Source organism: Neophocaena asiaeorientalis, unplaced genomic scaffold, assembly GCF_003031525.2.
Source record: "Neophocaena asiaeorientalis asiaeorientalis breed wild unplaced genomic scaffold, Neophocaena_asiaeorientalis_V1.1 scaffold86, whole genome shotgun sequence".
NCBI lineage: Eukaryota > Metazoa > Chordata > Mammalia > Artiodactyla > Phocoenidae > Neophocaena > Neophocaena asiaeorientalis.
Window position 1 is genome coordinate 8,950,622 of NW_020175039.1, and position 18,964 is coordinate 8,969,585.

The following is an 18,964-nucleotide window of genomic DNA, read 5'->3' on the forward strand; positions in this document are numbered from 1 at the left end:
CTGGCCTCATAGAATGAGTTTGGGAGTGTTCCTTCCTCTGCAATTTTTTGGAAGAGTTTGAGAAGGATGAGTGTTAGCTCTTCTCTAAATGTTTGATAGAATTCACCTGTGAAGCCATCTGGTCATGGACTTTTTTGTGTTGGAAGATTTTTAATCACAGTTTCAATTTCATTACTTGTGATTGGTCTGTTCATATTTTCTATTTCTTCCTGGTTCAGTCTTGGAAGGTTATACCTTTCTAAGAATTTGTCCATTTCTTCCAGGTTGTCCATTTTATTGGCATAGAGTTGCTTGTAGTAGTCTCTTAAGATGCTTTGTATTTCTGTGGTGTCTGTTGTAACTTCTTTTTCATTTCTAATTTTATCGATCTGAGTCCTCTCTTTTTCTTGATGAGTCTGGCTAATGGTTTATCAATTTTGTTTATCTTCTCAAAGAACCAACTTTTCGTTTTATTGATCTTTGCTATTGTTTTCGTTGTTTCTATTTCATTTATTTCTGCTCTGATCTTTATGATTACTTTCCTTCTGCTACCTTTGGGTTTTGTTTGTTCTTCCTTCTCTAATTGCTTTAGGTGTAAGGTTAGATTGCTTATTTGAGGTTTTTCTTGTTTCTTGAGGTAGGCTTGTATAGCTATAAACTTCCCTCTTAGAACTGCTTTTGCTGCATCCCATAGGTTTTGGCTCGTCGTGTTTTCATTGTCATATGTCTCTAGGTATTTTTTCATTTCCTCTTTGATTTTTTCAGTGATCTCTTGGTTATTTAGTAAAGTATTGTTTAGCCTCCATGTGTTTGTGTTTTTTACGGTTTTTTCCCTGTAATTCGTTTCTAATCTCATAGCGTTGTGGTCAGAAAAGATGCTTGATATGATTTCAATTTTCTTAAATTTACTGAGGCTTGATTTGTGACGCAAGATGTGATCTATCCTGGAGAATGTTCCATGCGCACTTGAGAAGAAAGTGTAATCTGTTATTTTTGGATGGAATGTCCTCTAAATATAAATTAAATCTATCTAGTCTATTGTGTCATTTAAAGTTTCTGCTTCCTTATTTATTTTCATTTTGGATGATCTGTCCATTGGTGTAAGTGAGGTGTTAAAGACCCCACTATTACTGTGTTACGGTCGAGTTCCTCTTTTATAGCTGTTAGCAGTTGCCTTATGTATTGAGGTGCTCCTATACTGGGTGCATATATATTTATAATTGTTATATCTTCTCCTTGGATTGATCCCTTGATGATTATGTAGTGTCCTTCCTTGTCTCTTGTAACATTATTTTAAAGCCTATTTTTATCTGATATGAGTATTGCTACTCCAGCTTTCTTTTGATTTCCATTTGCATGGAATATCTGTTTCCATCCCCTCACTTTCAGTTTGTATGTGTCCCTAGGCCTGAAGTGGGTCTCTTGTAGACAGCATATATATGGGTCTTGTTTTTGTATCCATTCAGCAAGCCTGTGTCTTTTGGTTGGAGCATTTAATCCATTCACGTTTAAGGTAATTATCGATATATATGTTCCTATGACCATTTTCTTAATTGTTTTGGGTTTGTTTTTGTAGGTCCTTTTCTTCTCTTGTGTTTTCCACTTAGAGAAGTTCCTTTAGCATTTGTTGTAGAGCTGGTTTAGTGGTGCTGAATTCTTTTAGCTTTTGCTTGTCTGTAAAGCTTTTGATTTCTCCATGAAATCCGAACGAGATCTTTGCCGGTAGAGTAATCTTGGTTGTAGGTTCTTCCCTTTCATCACTTTAAGTATATCATGCCTCTCCCTTCTGGGTTGTAGAGCTTCTGCTGTTCCCTTGTATGTTGTCATTTTTCCCTTGCTGCTTTCAATAATTTTTCTTTGTCTTTAATTTTTGCCAATTTGATTACTATGTGTCTTGGCATGTTTCTCTTTGGGTTTATCCTGTATGGGACTCACTGCACTTCCTGGTCTTGGGTGGCTCTTTCCTTTCCCGTGTTAGGGTAATTTTGACTATAATCTCTTCAAATATTTTCTTGGGTCCTTTCTCTCTCTCTTCTCCTTCTGCCACCCATATAATGTGAATCTTGGTGCATTTAATGTTGTCCCAGAGGTCTCTTAGGCTGTCTTCATTTCTTTTCATTCTTTTTTCTTTATTCTGTTCCACAGCAGTGAATTCCACCATTCTGTCTTCCAGGTCACTTATCCGTTCTTCTCCCTCAGTTTTTCTGCTATTGATTCCTTCTAGTGTAGTTTTCATTTCAGTTATTGTATTGTTCATCTCTGTTTGTTTGTTCTTTAATTCTTCTAGGTCTTTGTTAAACATTTCTTGCATCTTCTCGATCTTTGCCTCCATTCTTTTTCCAAGGTCCTGGATCATCTTCACTATCATTATTCTGAATTCTTTTTCTGGAAGGTTGCCTATTTTCTCTTCATTTATTTGTTTTTCTGGTGTTTTATCTTGTTCCTTCCTCTGGTTCATAGCCTTTCACCTTGTATATCTTTCTGTGTATGTGGTTTTTGTTCCACAGGCTGCAGGATTGTAGTTCTTCTTGCTTCTGCTGTCTGCCTTCTGGTGGATGAGGCTACCTAAGAGGCTTGTGCAAGTTTCCTGTTGGAAGGGACTTGTGGTGGGTAGAGTTGACTGTTGCTCTGGTGGGCAGAGCACAGTAAAATTTTAATCCATTGACTGCTGATGGGTGGGGCTGGGTTCCCTCCCTGTTGATTGTTTGGCCTGGGGCAACCCAACACTGGAGCCTACCTGGGCCCTTTGGTAGGGCTGATGACAGACTCTGGGAGGGCGAATGCCAAGGAGTACTTCCCAGAACTTCTGCTGCCAGTGTCCTTGTCCCCACAGTGAAACAGAGCCACCCCCCGCCTCTGCAGGAGACCCTCCAACACTAGCAGGTAGGTCTGGTTCAGTCTCCCCTGGGGTCACTGCTCCTTCCCCTGGGTCCCGATGCACACACTACTTTGTGTGTGCCCTCCAAGAGTGGAGTCTCTGTTTCCCCCAGTCCTGTCGCAGTCCTGCAATCAATTCCCCCTAGGCTTCAAAGTCTGATTATCTAGGAATTCCTCCTCCCATTGCTGGACCCCCAGGTTGGGAAGCCTGACGTGGGGCTCACAACCTTCACTCCAGTGGGTGGACTTCTGTGGTATAAGTGTTCACCAGTCTGTGAGTCACCCGCCCAGCGGTTCTGGGATTTGATTTTACTGTGTTTGTGCCCCTCCCACCATCTCACTGTGGCTTCTCCTTTGTCTTTGGAGGTTGGGTATCTTTTTTGGTGAGTTCCAGGATATTGGACCAGCAGAGACCTACAGGCCCTAACTAATATCAATCAGCGAGAGCTCTTCCAGAGATCTCCGTCTCAATGCTAACACCCAGCTCCACCCAATAGCCAGCAAGCTCCAGTGCTGGACGCCCCATGCAAAACAACTAGCAAGACAGGAAAACACCACCACCCATTAGCAGAGAGGCTGCCTAAAATCATACTAAGTTCACAGACACCCCAAAACACACCACTGGACACAGCCCTGCCCACCAGAAAGACAAGATCCAGCCCCACCCACCAGAACACAGGCACCAGTCCCCTCCACCAGGAAGCCTACACAAACCACTGAACCAACCTTAGCCACTAGGGGCAGACACCAAAATCAATGGGAACTATGAACCTGCAGCCTGCAAAGAGAAGACCCCAAACACAGTAAGTTAAGCAAAATGGGAAGACAGAAATACACAGCAGATGAAGGAGTAAGGTAAAAACCCACCAGACCAAACAAATGAAGAGGAAATATGCAGTCTACCTGAAAAAGAATTCAGAGAATTCAGAGTAATGATAGTAAAGATGATTCCAAAATCTTGGAAATAGAAAGGAGAAAATAGAAGAAACGTTTAACAAGGACCTAGAAGAACTAAAGGGCAAACAAACAATGAAGAACAACACGATAAATGAAATTAAAATTGCTCTAGAAGAAATTAATAGAATAACTGATGCACAAGAACGGATAAGTGACCTGGAAGATAAAATAGTGGAAATAACTACCACAGAGCAGAATAAAGAAAAAAGAATGAAAAGAATTGAGGACACTCTTAGAGAGCTCTGGAACAATATTAAACGCAACAACATTCGAATTATAGGAGTCCCAGAAGATGAAGAGAGAAAGAAAGGGTCTGAGAAAATATTTGAAGAGATTATAGTTGAAAACTTCCCTAATGTGGGAAAGGGAATAGTCACTCAAGTCCAGGAAGCACAGAGACTCCCATACAGGATAAATCCAAGGAGAAATATGCCAAGACACATATTAATCAAACTATCAAAAATTAAATACAAAGAAAAAATATTAAAAGCAGCAAGGGAGGGCTTCCCTGGTGGCGCAGTGGTTTAGAAACTGCCTGCTAATGCAGGGGACATGGGTTTGAGCCCTGGTCTGGGAGGATCCTGCATGCCGCGGAGCAACTGGGCCCGTGAGCCACAACTGCTGAGCCTGCGTGTCTGGAGCCTGTGCTCCTCAACAATAGAGGCCGCGATAGTGGGAGGCCCGTGCACCGCAATGAAGAGTGGCCCCCGCTTGCCAAACTAGAGAAAGCCCTCGCACAGAAACGAAGACCAAATACAGCAAAAATAAATTAATTAATTAATAAACTCCTAACCCCAACATCTTCCTAAAAAAAAAAAAAAAAAAAACATAAAAAAAAAAAAAAGCAGCAAGGGAAAAGCAACAAATAACATACAAGGGAATCCCCATAAGGCTAACAGCTGACCTTTCAGCAGAAACTCAGCAAACCAGAAGGGAGTGGCAGAACATATTTTAAGTGATGAAAGGGAAAAACCTACAACCAAGATTGCTCTACCCAGCAAGGATCTCATTCAGATTCGAAAGAGAAATTCAAACCTTTACAGTCAAACAAAACTTTCGAGAATTCAGCACCACCAAATCCACTTTACAACAAATGCTAAAGGAACTTCTGTAGAAAGGAAACAACAGAAGGAAAAGACCTACAATAACAAACCCAAAACAATTAAGAAAATGGTAATAGGAACACACATATCAATAATTACCTTAATTGTAAATGGATTAAATGCTCCAACCAAAAGACATAGACTGGCTGAATGGATACAAAAACAAGACCTGTATATATGCTGTCTACAAGAGACCCACTTCAGACCTAGAGACACATACAGACTGAAAGTGAGGGGATGGAAAAAGATATTCTATGGAAATGGAAATCAAAAGAAAGCTGAAGTAGCAAATCTCATATCAGACAAAATAGACTTTAAAACAAAGAGTATTACAAGAGACAAAGAAGGACACTACATAATGATCAAGGGATCAATCCAAGAGGAAGATATAACAATTGTAAATATTTATGCATCCAACATAGGAGCACCTCAATATATAAGGCAAATGCTAACAGCCATAAAAGGGGAAATCGACAGTAACACAATCATAGTAGGGGACTTTGACACCCCACTTTCACTAATGGACAGATCATCCAAAATGAAAATAAATAAGGAAACACAAGCTTTAAATGACACAATAGACTAGATAGATTTAATTCATATTTATAGGACATTCCATCCAAAAAGAGCAGATTACACTTGCTTCTGAAGTGCACACAGAACATTTTCCAGGATAGATCATATCTTGGGTCACAAATCAAGCCTTGGTAAATTTAAGAAAATTGAAATCATATCAAGTATCTTTTATGACCACAACGTTATGAGACTAGATATCAATTACAGAAAAAAAAAACTGTAAAAAATACAAACACATAGAGGCTAAACAATATGCTACTAAATAATCAAGAAGTCACTGAAGAAATCAAAGAGGAAGTCAAAAAATACCTAAAACCAAATGACAATGAAAACACGACGAGCCAAAACCTATGGGATGCAGCAAAAGCAGTTCTTAGAGGAAAGTTTATAGCAGTACAATCCTACCTCAAGAAACAAGAAAAATGTCAAATAAACAACTTAACCTTACACCTAAAGCAGTTAGAGGAAGAAGAAGAACAACAACAACAAAGAAAACAAAGTTAGCAGAAAGAAAGAAATAAAGATCAGATCAGAAATAAATGAAAAAGAAATGAAGGAAACAATAGCAAAGATCAATAAAACTAAAAGCTGGTTCTTTGAAGAGAAACAAAAACTGATAAACCACTAGCCACACTCATAAGAAAAAAGGGAGAACACTCAAATCAACAGAATTAGAATGAAAAAGGAGAAGTAACAGCTGACACTGCAGAAATACAAAGAATCACGAGGGATTACCACAAGCAACTACATGCCAATAAAATGGACAACATGGAAGGAATGGACAAATTCTTAGAAAAGCACAACCTTCTGATACTGAACCGGGAAGAAACGGAAAATGTAAACAGACCATTCACAAGCACTGAAATTGAAACTGTGATTTAAAATCTTCCAACAGGTCTTCCCTGGTGGCACAGTTGTTGAGAGTCCACCTGCTGATCCAGGGGACACGGGTTCATGCCCCAGTCCGGGAAGATCCCACATGCCACGGAACGGCTGGGCCCGTGAGCCATGGCCGCTGAGCCTGTGCGTCCGGAGCCTGTGCTCCGCAAAGGGAGAGGCCACAACAGTGAGAGGCCCGCATACCGCAAAAAAAAAAAAAAAAAAAAAAATCTTCCAACAAACAAAAGCCCAGGACCAGATGGCTTCACAGGCAAATTCTATCAAACATTTAGAGAAGAGCTAATGCCTGTCCTTCACAAACTCTTCCAAAATATAGCAGAAGGAGGAACACTCCCAAACTCATTTTATGAGGCCACCATCACCCTGATACCAAAACCAGACAGAGATGTCACAAGAAAAGAAAACTACAGACCAATATTACTGATGAACATAGATGCAAAAATCCTCAACAAGATAATAGCAAACAGAATCCAACAGCACAATAAAGGGATCATACACCATGATCAAGTGGGATTTATCGCAGGTATGCAAGCATTCTTCAATATATGCAAATCAATCAATGTGATACACCTATTAAGAAACTGAAGGATAAAAACCATATGATAATCTCAATAGATGCAGAAAAAGCTTTTGACAAAATTCAATACCCATTTATGATAAAAACTCTCCAGAAATTAGGCATAGAGAGAACCTACCTCAGCATAATAAAGGCCATATATGACAAACCCACAGGCAACATTGTTCTCAATGTTGAAAAACTGAAACCATTTCCTCTAAAATCAGGAACAAGACAAGGATGCCCACTCTCACCACTATTATTCAACATAGTTTTGGAAGTTTTAGCAATAGCAATCATAGAAGAAAAAGAAGTAAAAGGAATCCAAATGAGATAAGAAGAAGTAAAGCTGTCACTGTTTACAGATGACATGATATTATACATAGAGAATCCTAAAGATGCTACCAGAAAACTACTAGAGCTAATTAATGAATTTGGTAAAGTAGCAGGGTACAAAATTAATGCACAGAAATCTCTTGCATTCCAATACACTAATGATGAAAAATCTGAAAGAGAAATTAAGGAAACACTCCCATTTACCATGGCAACAAAAAGAATAAAATACCTAGGAATAAACCTACCTAGGGAAACAAAAGACCTGTATGCAGAAAACTATAAGACACTCATGAAAGAAATTAAAGATGATACAAACAGATGGAGAGATATACCATGTTCTTGGACTGGAAGAATCAACATTGTGAATATGACTATATTACCCAAAGCAATCTACAGATTCAATGCAATCCCTATCAAACCACCAATGGCACTTTTCACAGAATTAGAACAAAAAAATTCACAATTTGTATGGAAACACAAAAGACCCCAAATAACCAAAGCAATCCTGAGAAAGAAAAACAGAGCTGGAGGAATCAGGCTCCCTGACTTCAGACTATACTACAAAGCTACAGTCATCAAGACAGTATGGTTCTGGCACAAAAACAGAAATATAGATCAATGGAACAGGATAGAAAGCCCAGAGATAAACCCACGCACATATGGTCACCTTATCTTTGATAAAGGAGGCAAGAATATACAATGGAGAAAAGACAGCCTCTGAATATGTGGTGCTAGGAAGACTGGACAGCTACATGCAAAAGAATGGAATTAGAACACATCCTAACACCATACACAAAAATAAACTCAAAATGAAGTAAAGACCTAAATGTAAGGCCAGACACTATAAAACTCTTAGAGGAAAACATAGGAAGAACACTCTTTGACATAAATCACAGCAAGATCCTCTTTGACCCACCTCCTAGAGTAATGGAAATAAAAATAAACAAAGGAGACCTAATGAAACTTAAAAGCTTTTGCACAACAAAGGAAACCATAAACAAAATGAATACATAACCCTCAGAATGGGAGAACATATTTGCAACCAAAGCAACTGACAAAGGATTAATGTCCAAAATATACAAGCAGCTCATGCAGCTCAACATCAAAAAAACAAACAACCCAATCCAAAAATGGGCAGAAAACCTAAATAGACATTTCTCCAAAGAAGATATACAGGTTGCCAACAAACACATGGAAGGATGCTCAACATCACTAATTATTAGAGAAATGCAAATCAAAACTGCAGTGAGGTATCACTTCACACTGGTCAGAATGGCCATCATCAAAAAACCTATAAACAATAAATGCTGGAGAGGGCGTGGAGAAAAGGGAACCCTCTTGCACTGCTGGTGGGAATGTAAATTGATACAGCCACTATGGAGAACAATATAGAGGTTCCTTAAAAAACTAAAAATAGAACTACCATATGACCCAGAAATCCGACTACTGGGAATATACCCTGAGAACACCATAATTCAAAAAAGTTATGTACCACAGTGTTCATTGCAGCAGTATTTACCATAGCCAGGACATGGAAGCAACCTAAGTGTCCATCAACAGATGAATGGATAAAGAAGACATGGCACATATATACAATGGAATATTACTCAGCCATAAAAAGAAACGAAATTGAGTTATTTGTATTGAGGTGGATGGACCTAGAGTCTGTCATACAGAGTGAAATAAGTCAGAAAGAGAAAAAGAAATACCATATGCTAACACATATATATGGAATCTAAAAAAAAAAAAAAAATTGTTCTGATGAACCTAGCAGCAGGATAGGAATAAAGATGCAGATGTAGAAAATGGACTTGAGGACATGAGGGAAGGTTAAGCTGGGACGAAGTAAGAGAGTAGCATTGACATATATACACTACCAAATGTAAAATAGATAGCTAGTGGGAAGCAGCTGCATCACACAGGGAGATCAGCTCGGTGCTTTGTGACCACCTAGAGGGGTGGAATAGGGAGGGTGGGAGGGAGACGCAACAGGGAGGGGATATGGGGATATATGTATACATATAGCTGACTCACTTTGTTATACAGCAGAAATGAACACAACATTGTAAAGCAATTATACTCTAATAAAAATGTTACAGAAAAAAAAATTACCCAAGGAAATTATACTGATTTCAGAATTTCACCTTTCCTAGAAATTTTGATATAATTGGTCAGGGTATGGTGTAGCCACTGGGAGTCTTAAAAGGTCTCCAAGTGTTTGTAATGTGCAAGCACGGTTGAGATCCATGGTTCTATCTGCTATGGATAACTGATATCATTGAAAATCTTCAAAAGTGATATATCACTCCTCAAAGTCTTATTAAATTTGTATTAGTCTTTGGTTCCATAGATAGAATTATAAATTATATTGCTGCAATATAGATCCCAGGTACTAATGCCCCTTGAAAACTTGTATTATAATCATGTCACTAAAATCAGAATTGGAAAGAAAAGCCTTTTGAGCCCTCAAATAGTGGTTTTAAATGATGTAAAAATCAAGTTATGCCCTAGTTTGTTTTTTTTTAATTATATTTTAAAACTAATGGAACATTTTAAAAAACGGAAATGCAGTCAACTGCCACGTACAAGAGGAAGACACACCTGAGTCTGGGGTCTTTTCAAAAGAATCTCTTCCCAACAACTCTGCTAATTTTCCTAATGAACATTCTTTTGCTTTTTTAGCCAGGTGGTACTACAACACTTATAGGTACCAAGACAGCTTCTGAAGTGTTTGTTCCATCTGCTTTTATAGTCGTTTCTCTATTCTTTCTTGTTTTCTTAAAATCTAGCACAGAGCATGAATCATGTTGAGCTGTTCTTAGAGAAGGGGCTTTGTTGCAGAATCACATGTGAATCATTTAAATCCTACCTAACAATCCAGTTAAGGCATTAAGGCATTATGTTACGTGTCAGTGAGTAAGAAGTACCACAGAGAAATGAGTTTTCTTAGTAAATTAATTACTTTCAGAAAAATGGAGACACAGATGTATACTTTTTTTTTTTTTTTTTGCAGTACGCGGGCCTCTCACTGTTGTGGCCTCTCTCATCGCGGAGCACAGGCTCCGGACGCGCAGGCTCAGTGGCCATTGCTCACGGGCCCAGCCGCTCCGCGGCATGTGGGATCCTCCCGGACCGGGGCACGAACCCGTGTCCCCTGCATCGGCAGGCAGACTCTCAACCACTGCGCCACCAGGGAGGCCCCAGATATATACTTTTATCTCCGTAGATTTCAGCGCTGGAAGAGTAAATGGTTCATTACAATATTTCAGCGAATTGTTCTTTGTGAATAATTTTTCAATTTTTAAAATTTAAACATATCTTAATAAAAGCATGAAGTGCAACAATATCTTTTTAACATTTTTAAAGCTCCATTAGGGCTTCCTTGGTGGCGAGTGGTTGGGAGTCCGCCTGCCGATGCAGGGGACACGGGTTCGTGCCCCGGTCCGGGAAGATCCCACATGCCGCGGAGCGGCTGGGCCCGTGAGCCATGGCCGCTGAGCCTGCACGTCCGGAGCCTGTGCTCCGCAACGGGAGAGGCCACAACAGTGGGAGGCCCACGTACCACACACACACACAAAAAAGCTCCATTAAAGTAACATCACATAAATAGATGGACTTAGAATTAATAGAGATAAAATCATGCTTCTAAGTTAAAAACTACAAAGAATAAAACACGTATTTATGAAATACTTCCCCTCATTCTCATTAGGTCTTATTTCATTAATGTTTAAGTGAATTTTAAATTACTGAATTAATATATTTCTACAGTCTCCCTTAGAACGTAAAATATTACAGATAAGATTAAAGTGATTTTGACACCACTCCCAGTTTGAGCGTCCTCCTCACCTCCCCAGTGATAAGCACCATGATGAATTTAGTGCATTTCACTCAAGATTTAAGAGTTTTCATTAACCTTACAAACATGCGTGCATATGTACAGGCCAGTGGAATACAGAGATGCCAGCTCGGAGTCCAAGCTCTGCTGCACCCACCTTTACTACAAAAATAGAATAACAGTAGATAAAATGCAAAAGATAAAACAAAACCAGGACTGGTTTCGAAAACAAGATAAACAGGCTCACGGATCAGAAACAGCTGAAATAAGAGCCAGAGTGAAACCGAGGGTAATCATCAGTTAAATCCATTACACCTGGAACCTGCCTCGCTGCTCAAGCTAGCTTTAATTGTTGCTACAAAAGACCTCCAAGCATCCCATACAAACAAGATATTTGCCCGAGTTGATTTGCAGGAGCTTGAACTCAACTGTGTCTAGTTTGGGCCCGAGCCGGTTAAGACTGGTTAGGACCACGGGCTTCCAACTGGGCATGCGCGAATGTCTGCTTGGACTTTTTGATGTCAGGCGACTAGGAGGTCCACCCTCAGAGCACATTCGCGCCGCCGTTTTCTGGACCAGCGTCCTGTGAAGAAATCCGTGCCTTAGTTGTACCTGTGCAGAGCAATGATTCCTTCACCTTTTCCTTTTCTCCAGTTACCTTTCCCCGTGCTTCCCAGCCTCAGCTTTATCCTGTAAGTATCCCGAGGCCCTCACCTTTGGAGGGGCGGATTTGAGATTTGTTCTCCCATCCTCTCACTTATCTGCCTGGTGAGTAAACCCCTTCTCTGCTGCGGACGTTGGTGTTTCAGCATTTGGATCGCTGCGTGTCCGGCAACAATAGGTTGCTGAAACTCGAGTTGAACAGCAGGCAGTGGTGGCCCTGAATTAAGCCCCTGGGGAGCAAAGCGGACTAAAATGACTTCCAATGAGTTGAGGGGTACCAGAGCTCAGTTACTTTAGCATCCTCAGTGACGCCTTCTTTAAATAAAAACAATGACTTACCTTAGCGTATATAGGAAATAAGATCCAGAGGGTAAACATAAGACAATTTGCAAGAATATAATGATGGAATATATAATTTCCAGCACTTAAACAGGTTTTAAACAAACAATGATAACACTGTAATTGTAAAGAAGAAACGGCTCTTGTTACTTCAATTCTGTCATTCTGTGTAGGCTCCTCAAATTTTTATTTATGTTCAAAAGTTTTTTTTTAATTTTATTTATTTTTGACTGTGTTGGGTCTTCGTTGCTGCATGCGGGCTTCCTCGAGTTGCGGTGAGCGGGGGCTACTCTGTTGCGGTGCACAGGCCTCTCATTGCAGTGGCTTCTCTTGTTTCAGAGTATGCTCTAGGTCACGCGGGCTTCAGTAGTTGTGGCTTGCAGGCGCTAGAGCACAGGCTCAGTCGTTGTGGCACATGGGCCCAGGGCCCAGTTGCTGCACGGCATGTGGGATCTTCCCGGACTAGGGCTTGAACCTGTGTCCCCTGCATTGGCAGGTGGATTCTTAACCACTGCGCCACCAGGGAAGCCCTGTTCAAAATTTTTTGACTACGTAGACATTTAAAGGCTGCTAGTATCAATTCCAAAGAAATAAAGATGTGACGAGTATTGGTGTAGCTAAATTTATTGTGAAATGAAATTTTTGTAAATCTCTACCAAACTTTTATTTTTAAGGCTTTCCTGACTATTTATATAATTGTTGCTTTGAGTGAGAAAACTATTTTGAAATTAATGTGTTCTTTGAGTTATGAGCGAAGATAGGTTAAACAGGCTGGCTATACTTGCTAATGAGCTTAAATACACAAAAATCTATTTTGAGGAAGGCATTGACAAACGTGAAGAAGATAAGGCTTGACACAAACTGTGTTCATTTAGCAACAAATAACTAAAAAGATGTTTTTTCCCTTTTCTAACAAAAAATGTATTAAGATCATTAAAAAGTATCAATCTGTTACTTTTTTCTTTGTTTAACATAATATTTATTTTATTCTCTTAAGTTTATTAATTTTCTATTTTTTACTGGCATGACTGTGAAATTCAATAAAAGATAAATCTTCACAGTTTTCATTGCTTTTGTGGCTACTATTAGTTTTATTTCATGATAATTATTTTTAAAATAATTTTGTCATATCGAGAAGGGAGATGTAAAATAAATGATTGTCATATTGAGAAGAGAGATTTAAAAAAAAGATCCACTCTCAAAGTCAGATATGATAGGTTAGTCCCTTTTCATCCCACAGTCAAATCTCCCATTTCTGGAAGGTAATAGCTGCAGATGTATTGATGTAACAAAAGTCATTGTTTTGAAATTGAGAATGAGAGGGAAGATTAATACTCTAAGCATTATTTATATCAGAAAAAATTTATCCTGATGAATCTTCAATTGATGGAATTAGAAATATACCAGAGGTCACAAATGTGCAGTTGAAAAACCAGATTCTACACAAGATATGTTTCACTTACTCTGAACAATATTATGGAAAAGATTAAAGAGCCAACATGTTACATCCTAGGTATTGGCTTGAAATTCAAATTTCTGGCCTTGAAAACGTGTAAGGTTTGACATCACTGGACTCTCCACCTTTACGCAGCAGCAACTGGCTGGAGCTGGTGTGTAGCTGCCTGTTTCAGTGGAGCACGATCCCCACTGCCCCCACATTGTAGGCATAAGGATTTCCCCTGGCTGTGTTCATTTCATCCTTTACCTGCCCTAAGAGACATTTGAAATTCTGGCCCTACAAAACCCTGCCAAGAGTATCGTCCTCCTATCTATCTCCTTTAAAGCTTTTAATTGAATAATACTTATTGCACATGGACTTTCATTCATTCAGTAAATATTTGTTGAGCACCTACTATGTTCTGGGCAGTGAGGATACAGCAATGAACCAGAAAAAGTATTTGCCTCTTTGGAGCTCACATGGTGGTTGGGGAGAGGTGGGGGGGGGACAGAAAAGAAACTGAAAAATAAAAGTGAAAGCGATATTTTCAGATAGTAGAAGAGAGTGGCAGAGAGAGTGGAACAAGAAGTTCTCGCTACATTATTCCTCAGTTTCGGTGGAGGAGTGATGTAGTATAATTTAGTTACATGCACATTGGAGAAGTTATTGATGTTGAAAATTTAAGTAGACAAGGTTTCCCTATTTGCAGGAATGGGGAATTGATTATTTCATTTGCTTGCAAATATAAACTCTAACTTTAAATGGGAGAAAGTTGCCTGCTTGGCTGAGGAAACTTAACTCTTCTTTAGCTTGAGAATGTGCTTTGGAAGCAGGGAGAACATGCATCCTGCTTTGCACAGGACAGTCCTGGTTTACATCTGTGAACCAAGCTTAGTCACTCATGATGCTTCTTTACACTCTCAAAACTGTTCATAGTTACATAGTCAGTCATTTATCGAGAGGACTGTAAAAATATTAAATTATTTCAAACCTTTTAAAAATTATATGGTTACACAGTTTATTTAGAGGGCAATAAAATATCATGTAATTTAAATATTAATTATACCAAATACCATTAATCAAATGCACCCTAATTTTGAATGAACAAAATACTTTCAGATATTTATTTCTCGATAGCTAATGATTAACTGGTCTTGTGCTCATTACATCATTGTTCATTTACTGTGATAGGGATGAAGCAGAAAGCTTGAGCTTGGGAAATAACTTGTTGCTTAGAAAAAGGGTATTAACACTCGAATGTATGGATAAAGAAGGAAATGGAATTTCCTTCCAAGGGGTGTTTTGTTTTATTTTATTTTATTTATTTATTTATTTTTGCGTTACGCGGGCCTCTCACTGTTGTGGCCTCTCCCGTTGCGGAGCACAGGTTCCGGACGCGCAGGCTCAGCGGCCATGGCTCACGGGCCCAGCCGCTCTGCGGCATGTGGGATCTTCCTGGACTGGGGCACAAACCCGTGTCCCCTGCATCGGCAGGCGGACTCTCAACCACTGCGCCACCAGGGAAGCCCCCAAGGGGTGTTTTAATCATTGGATGAAGCACATCAGTTCAGGTTCTGGAGCAGTTTTTATTTTATGCCGAAAGTTGTGCCCTGGAAATGGAATGATAAGTAGTTCTTTGGCAATAGAATGGTAAGTAGTTTGAATACGGAGACTTTAGGGGGGTTTTCTGAGAGCTTACAGGAACTGTGCACAGGAAGTCTGGGAGCTGAGTAAGGGGTTCACTCAGCTATTTGCTTACATTCTTGAAGTGACTTAACAATGATTAAATACATCTGTAGCCAAGCTGGAAAGAGATCAGGTCCTCAGATATCTGCTTCCATAGCCGAGATCCAAACCTGCCTGGCAACTCCATCCCACAAGCAAGTCCACACCCACAGTTCCCCATCCAGATTCCAGCTTCTCTAAACAGTCAGTACAAAATGCTTCTCTGAACCAAGATCTAACTTCAAAACAAGCTCATTCTGCAGAAAGAACAGTTTGCAGCCTATTATATGTCCAAATAGACAGTATAACGGAGAGGTCAAATGGCATTGTTCAAAAATAATTTTCTCCAAAGGGAAAGTCTATGCAGAGGATACTTTCTCCCTGGATTAATCTAATGTGTTTTAACCTCTTCAAAGTACATAACATTCACTAAGACTTTCAAAAGAAAAAAGAAGAAACATACTAATTTGGAAGTGGTTGCATTCAGGGTATAAATATGCTAACTCCTCTCCTGCTCATAAGGATGACAATGAAAATACGGGAAAGTGAAAAACAACTAGAATAAAGAAACTAAAAGCAGTTAAGACCTTGGAGTTCAGTGTGATTTCCGTACCTGTGTTTAAGTCTCTTAGTAGATGGTCCCAATTTTTAATTCAAAATGAATTGGTTCACATGGTAGCTTTAGAAAGCTACCACTACTACCATGGGGGAGATTTTTATCCTTATTCCCATCTTCACCACTATCAGTGCTGTCATTAGTGTGATGGAGGATCCCATTGCCCTTAACCAATGCCATCTATCCTTGGTGAAAAGAAAGGTTTCCTCGAAAAAAATTTTGATACTCTTTTCCTTCTTTTCTTTCTTTTCTCCTCTTCCTTCCCCTCCTTTTTGTCTTTTTTTGTCATCATAAACTAAAATCTAAATGGGGTAATTATTTTAATTTTTAAATATATTTCTAATTTAAATAATCTGTTTTCCAAAAGAGTTTATCCTGGATAGTTTTTACTCAGTTACTTTAATAGTTCTTTTCAAAGAAAGACCACATTGTTTAATATATTTTAGAACCTAATTAATTGTCATCTATTTCTGTAGATCTGAAATGTTTAAGAATTAAAAGAAAAATAAAACTTGGTCAGGTGTCTCAGAAATCATTATCTGGCTGTAAAACCAAACATAATGGAAGAAAATCTGCACTTATTTATATAAACACATGGAAGACTGTCAGATTTGTTTTTCGTTACAAAGCAAATAGATACCAAACCAAACATACTTTACCACACTATCAACTGTGCTCTTCAGTATTTACCCAAAAGAGTTGAAAACTCTGACCACAAAAAAACCTGCACATAAGTGTTTACAGAAGCTTATTTATAATTGCCAAAACTTGTAAGTAAGGTGTCTTTCTGTAGGTGAATGGATAAATGAACTGTGGTACATCCAGACAATGGAGTATTATTCAACACTGAAAAGAAATGAGCTATCGAGCTAAGAAAAGACATAGAGGAACCTTAAATGCATATTCCTAAATGAAAGAAGCCAATCTAAAAAGGCTACATGCCATATGATTCCAACTCTATGACATTCTGGAAAAGGCGAAACTATGGAGACAGTAAAAAAAAAAATCAGTGGTTGCCAGGCGGGTAGAGGAGGAGAAGAGATGAGTAGGCAGAGCACCGAGGATTTTTAGGGTAATAAAAATACTCTGTGTGGTATTATAATGATGAATATATGTCATTATACTTTTGTTCAAATCCATAGAATGTATAACACCAAGAGTGAACCCTAAGGTAAAGTGCAGACTTTGGGTGATTATGATGTGTCCATGTAGGATTTTCCTTGGTTAAAAAAAAAAAAAAAATGTTTACCACTCTGGTGAGAGAGATTGCTGATAGGGGAGCTATGCATATCTGGGGGGCTGGGAACATTCGAGAAATCTCTGTACCTTCCTCTCAGTTTTGTTGTAAACCTAAAACCGCTCTAAAAAGATAAAGTTAAAAAAAATAATAGAAAATCGCTTACAGTGCTTTCTGTGCTTCAAGATGGGAAGAGTACAGGCTTTACTTAAAAATGGTGAGGCATTAACACTATGTGGCATGATTTTTCCAAGAATCATCGCCAAGTTCTGACATGCTGAGACATGATGAAGGAGACAGATAAAGAGACAATGGAAAATGACTCCAAGTAAGCCTAAAATGAAGCAAAACTGAAAACGCCGTGGCTAAATATCATTTGCTTCTTGCTATAAAGCATATGTTTTTAGTTCTATAATGCATTGCTGACAATATCTACAGTTATTTCCTTATTAAATCAAGGAACCTGTGTCCAATTCTCATTTTCTTTCCTTTGATTTAATTTAAACCATAAGGGAGGAGATGACTGAGAAGTTAATACAGTTGGAAATATACCTACAGTGATCCACTAAAAAAAACTCTCTGAAGGATCTTAATCATCTGCTAATTACCGACAGTTTCCTTCCCATTGTTTTTGCATCCACAAGTAGGAGCATTACAAGGGGGAAAGTGGGTGGAAGTATGTAGCTGTGACTTGAGAGAGAGTGAGCCAGACCACTCTGGATCAGCAGTCTCCTTCCAACCGTGTCTTACCATTCACATTTCATGGAAAGTCCCAGTTAAACTGTAAATACCATCTCTAGAAGATACGTCATTATCTGCCATTAACATTTTTTGCCAGATTATTTTATTAGATTAGCCCTAGGTAATCTAGACGAAAAGAAAGACATAGAGCAGAGATTCCAAGTACTGGCAGCCCTCTACCCTGATCCAGCCCTCCCATGTATCATTACTTAGTTCCCAGTAATATAGAGTTAGTTGGCAAAATATTTTAAATTTTAATTATTTGCCAACATTTTGAAAAGCAGTTTTCTTTTGAAATCAAAATCTCTGGCTTCTCTTGGAAAGCCATATCTGGCACCATGGTCTCCCCCATCCAGCCCCGTATCCCTCCATTGCCAAGTGGAAATAGTCTGCACAAGTTCAGTGGCATTGCTGGTCTCAGATGAGACGTGCATTTCTCTAGTTTGTTAAGTTGCCTCCATCTCAGTTTCTTCTAACTCTGAGGCTAGTGTCAAATACTTCAAGAGGCCTTTTTTGACCATTCATACTGAAGAGCTCCCCCATTCCCTGAACCTGGTGACTCCACCCCATTTCACCTTCTCTTTTCTTGATGATACTTATGATTCTCTGAAATAAACTTACACGCCCACCTGCTTACTTGTTTATTCTCTGACTCCACCTCCACTCTAGAAATAAAGTTCCAAAAGAGCAGAGATCACAGCACCCCAACATTTAGAACACTACCTGATATATTGCAGACACTCTAATAAGTATTTGTCAGAAAAGTGACCAAATTTATCGTCATGCCTGCATTGTCGTCTCTCATACAGCAGAGAAATATGTCTCCATACCCATGCCATTATGTAAAGTTCCTGAGGGAAGTATCTTCATTCTAAGAAAAGAAAATTCCAGCAGAGCTTCAGGTCTGTTTGTTTCCGGTCATTTGGCTGCTTGTAAAAACAATGGGAACTAAACTGATGGTAACTAGCACGACGATCAAGATCATGCAGAGATTATATTACTGACCACTGCAGCTATACCTCCAACTGTATTAATTTCCCAGTCATTGTTTCTCCTTTTTTTTTTTTTTTTTTTTTTTTTTTTGTG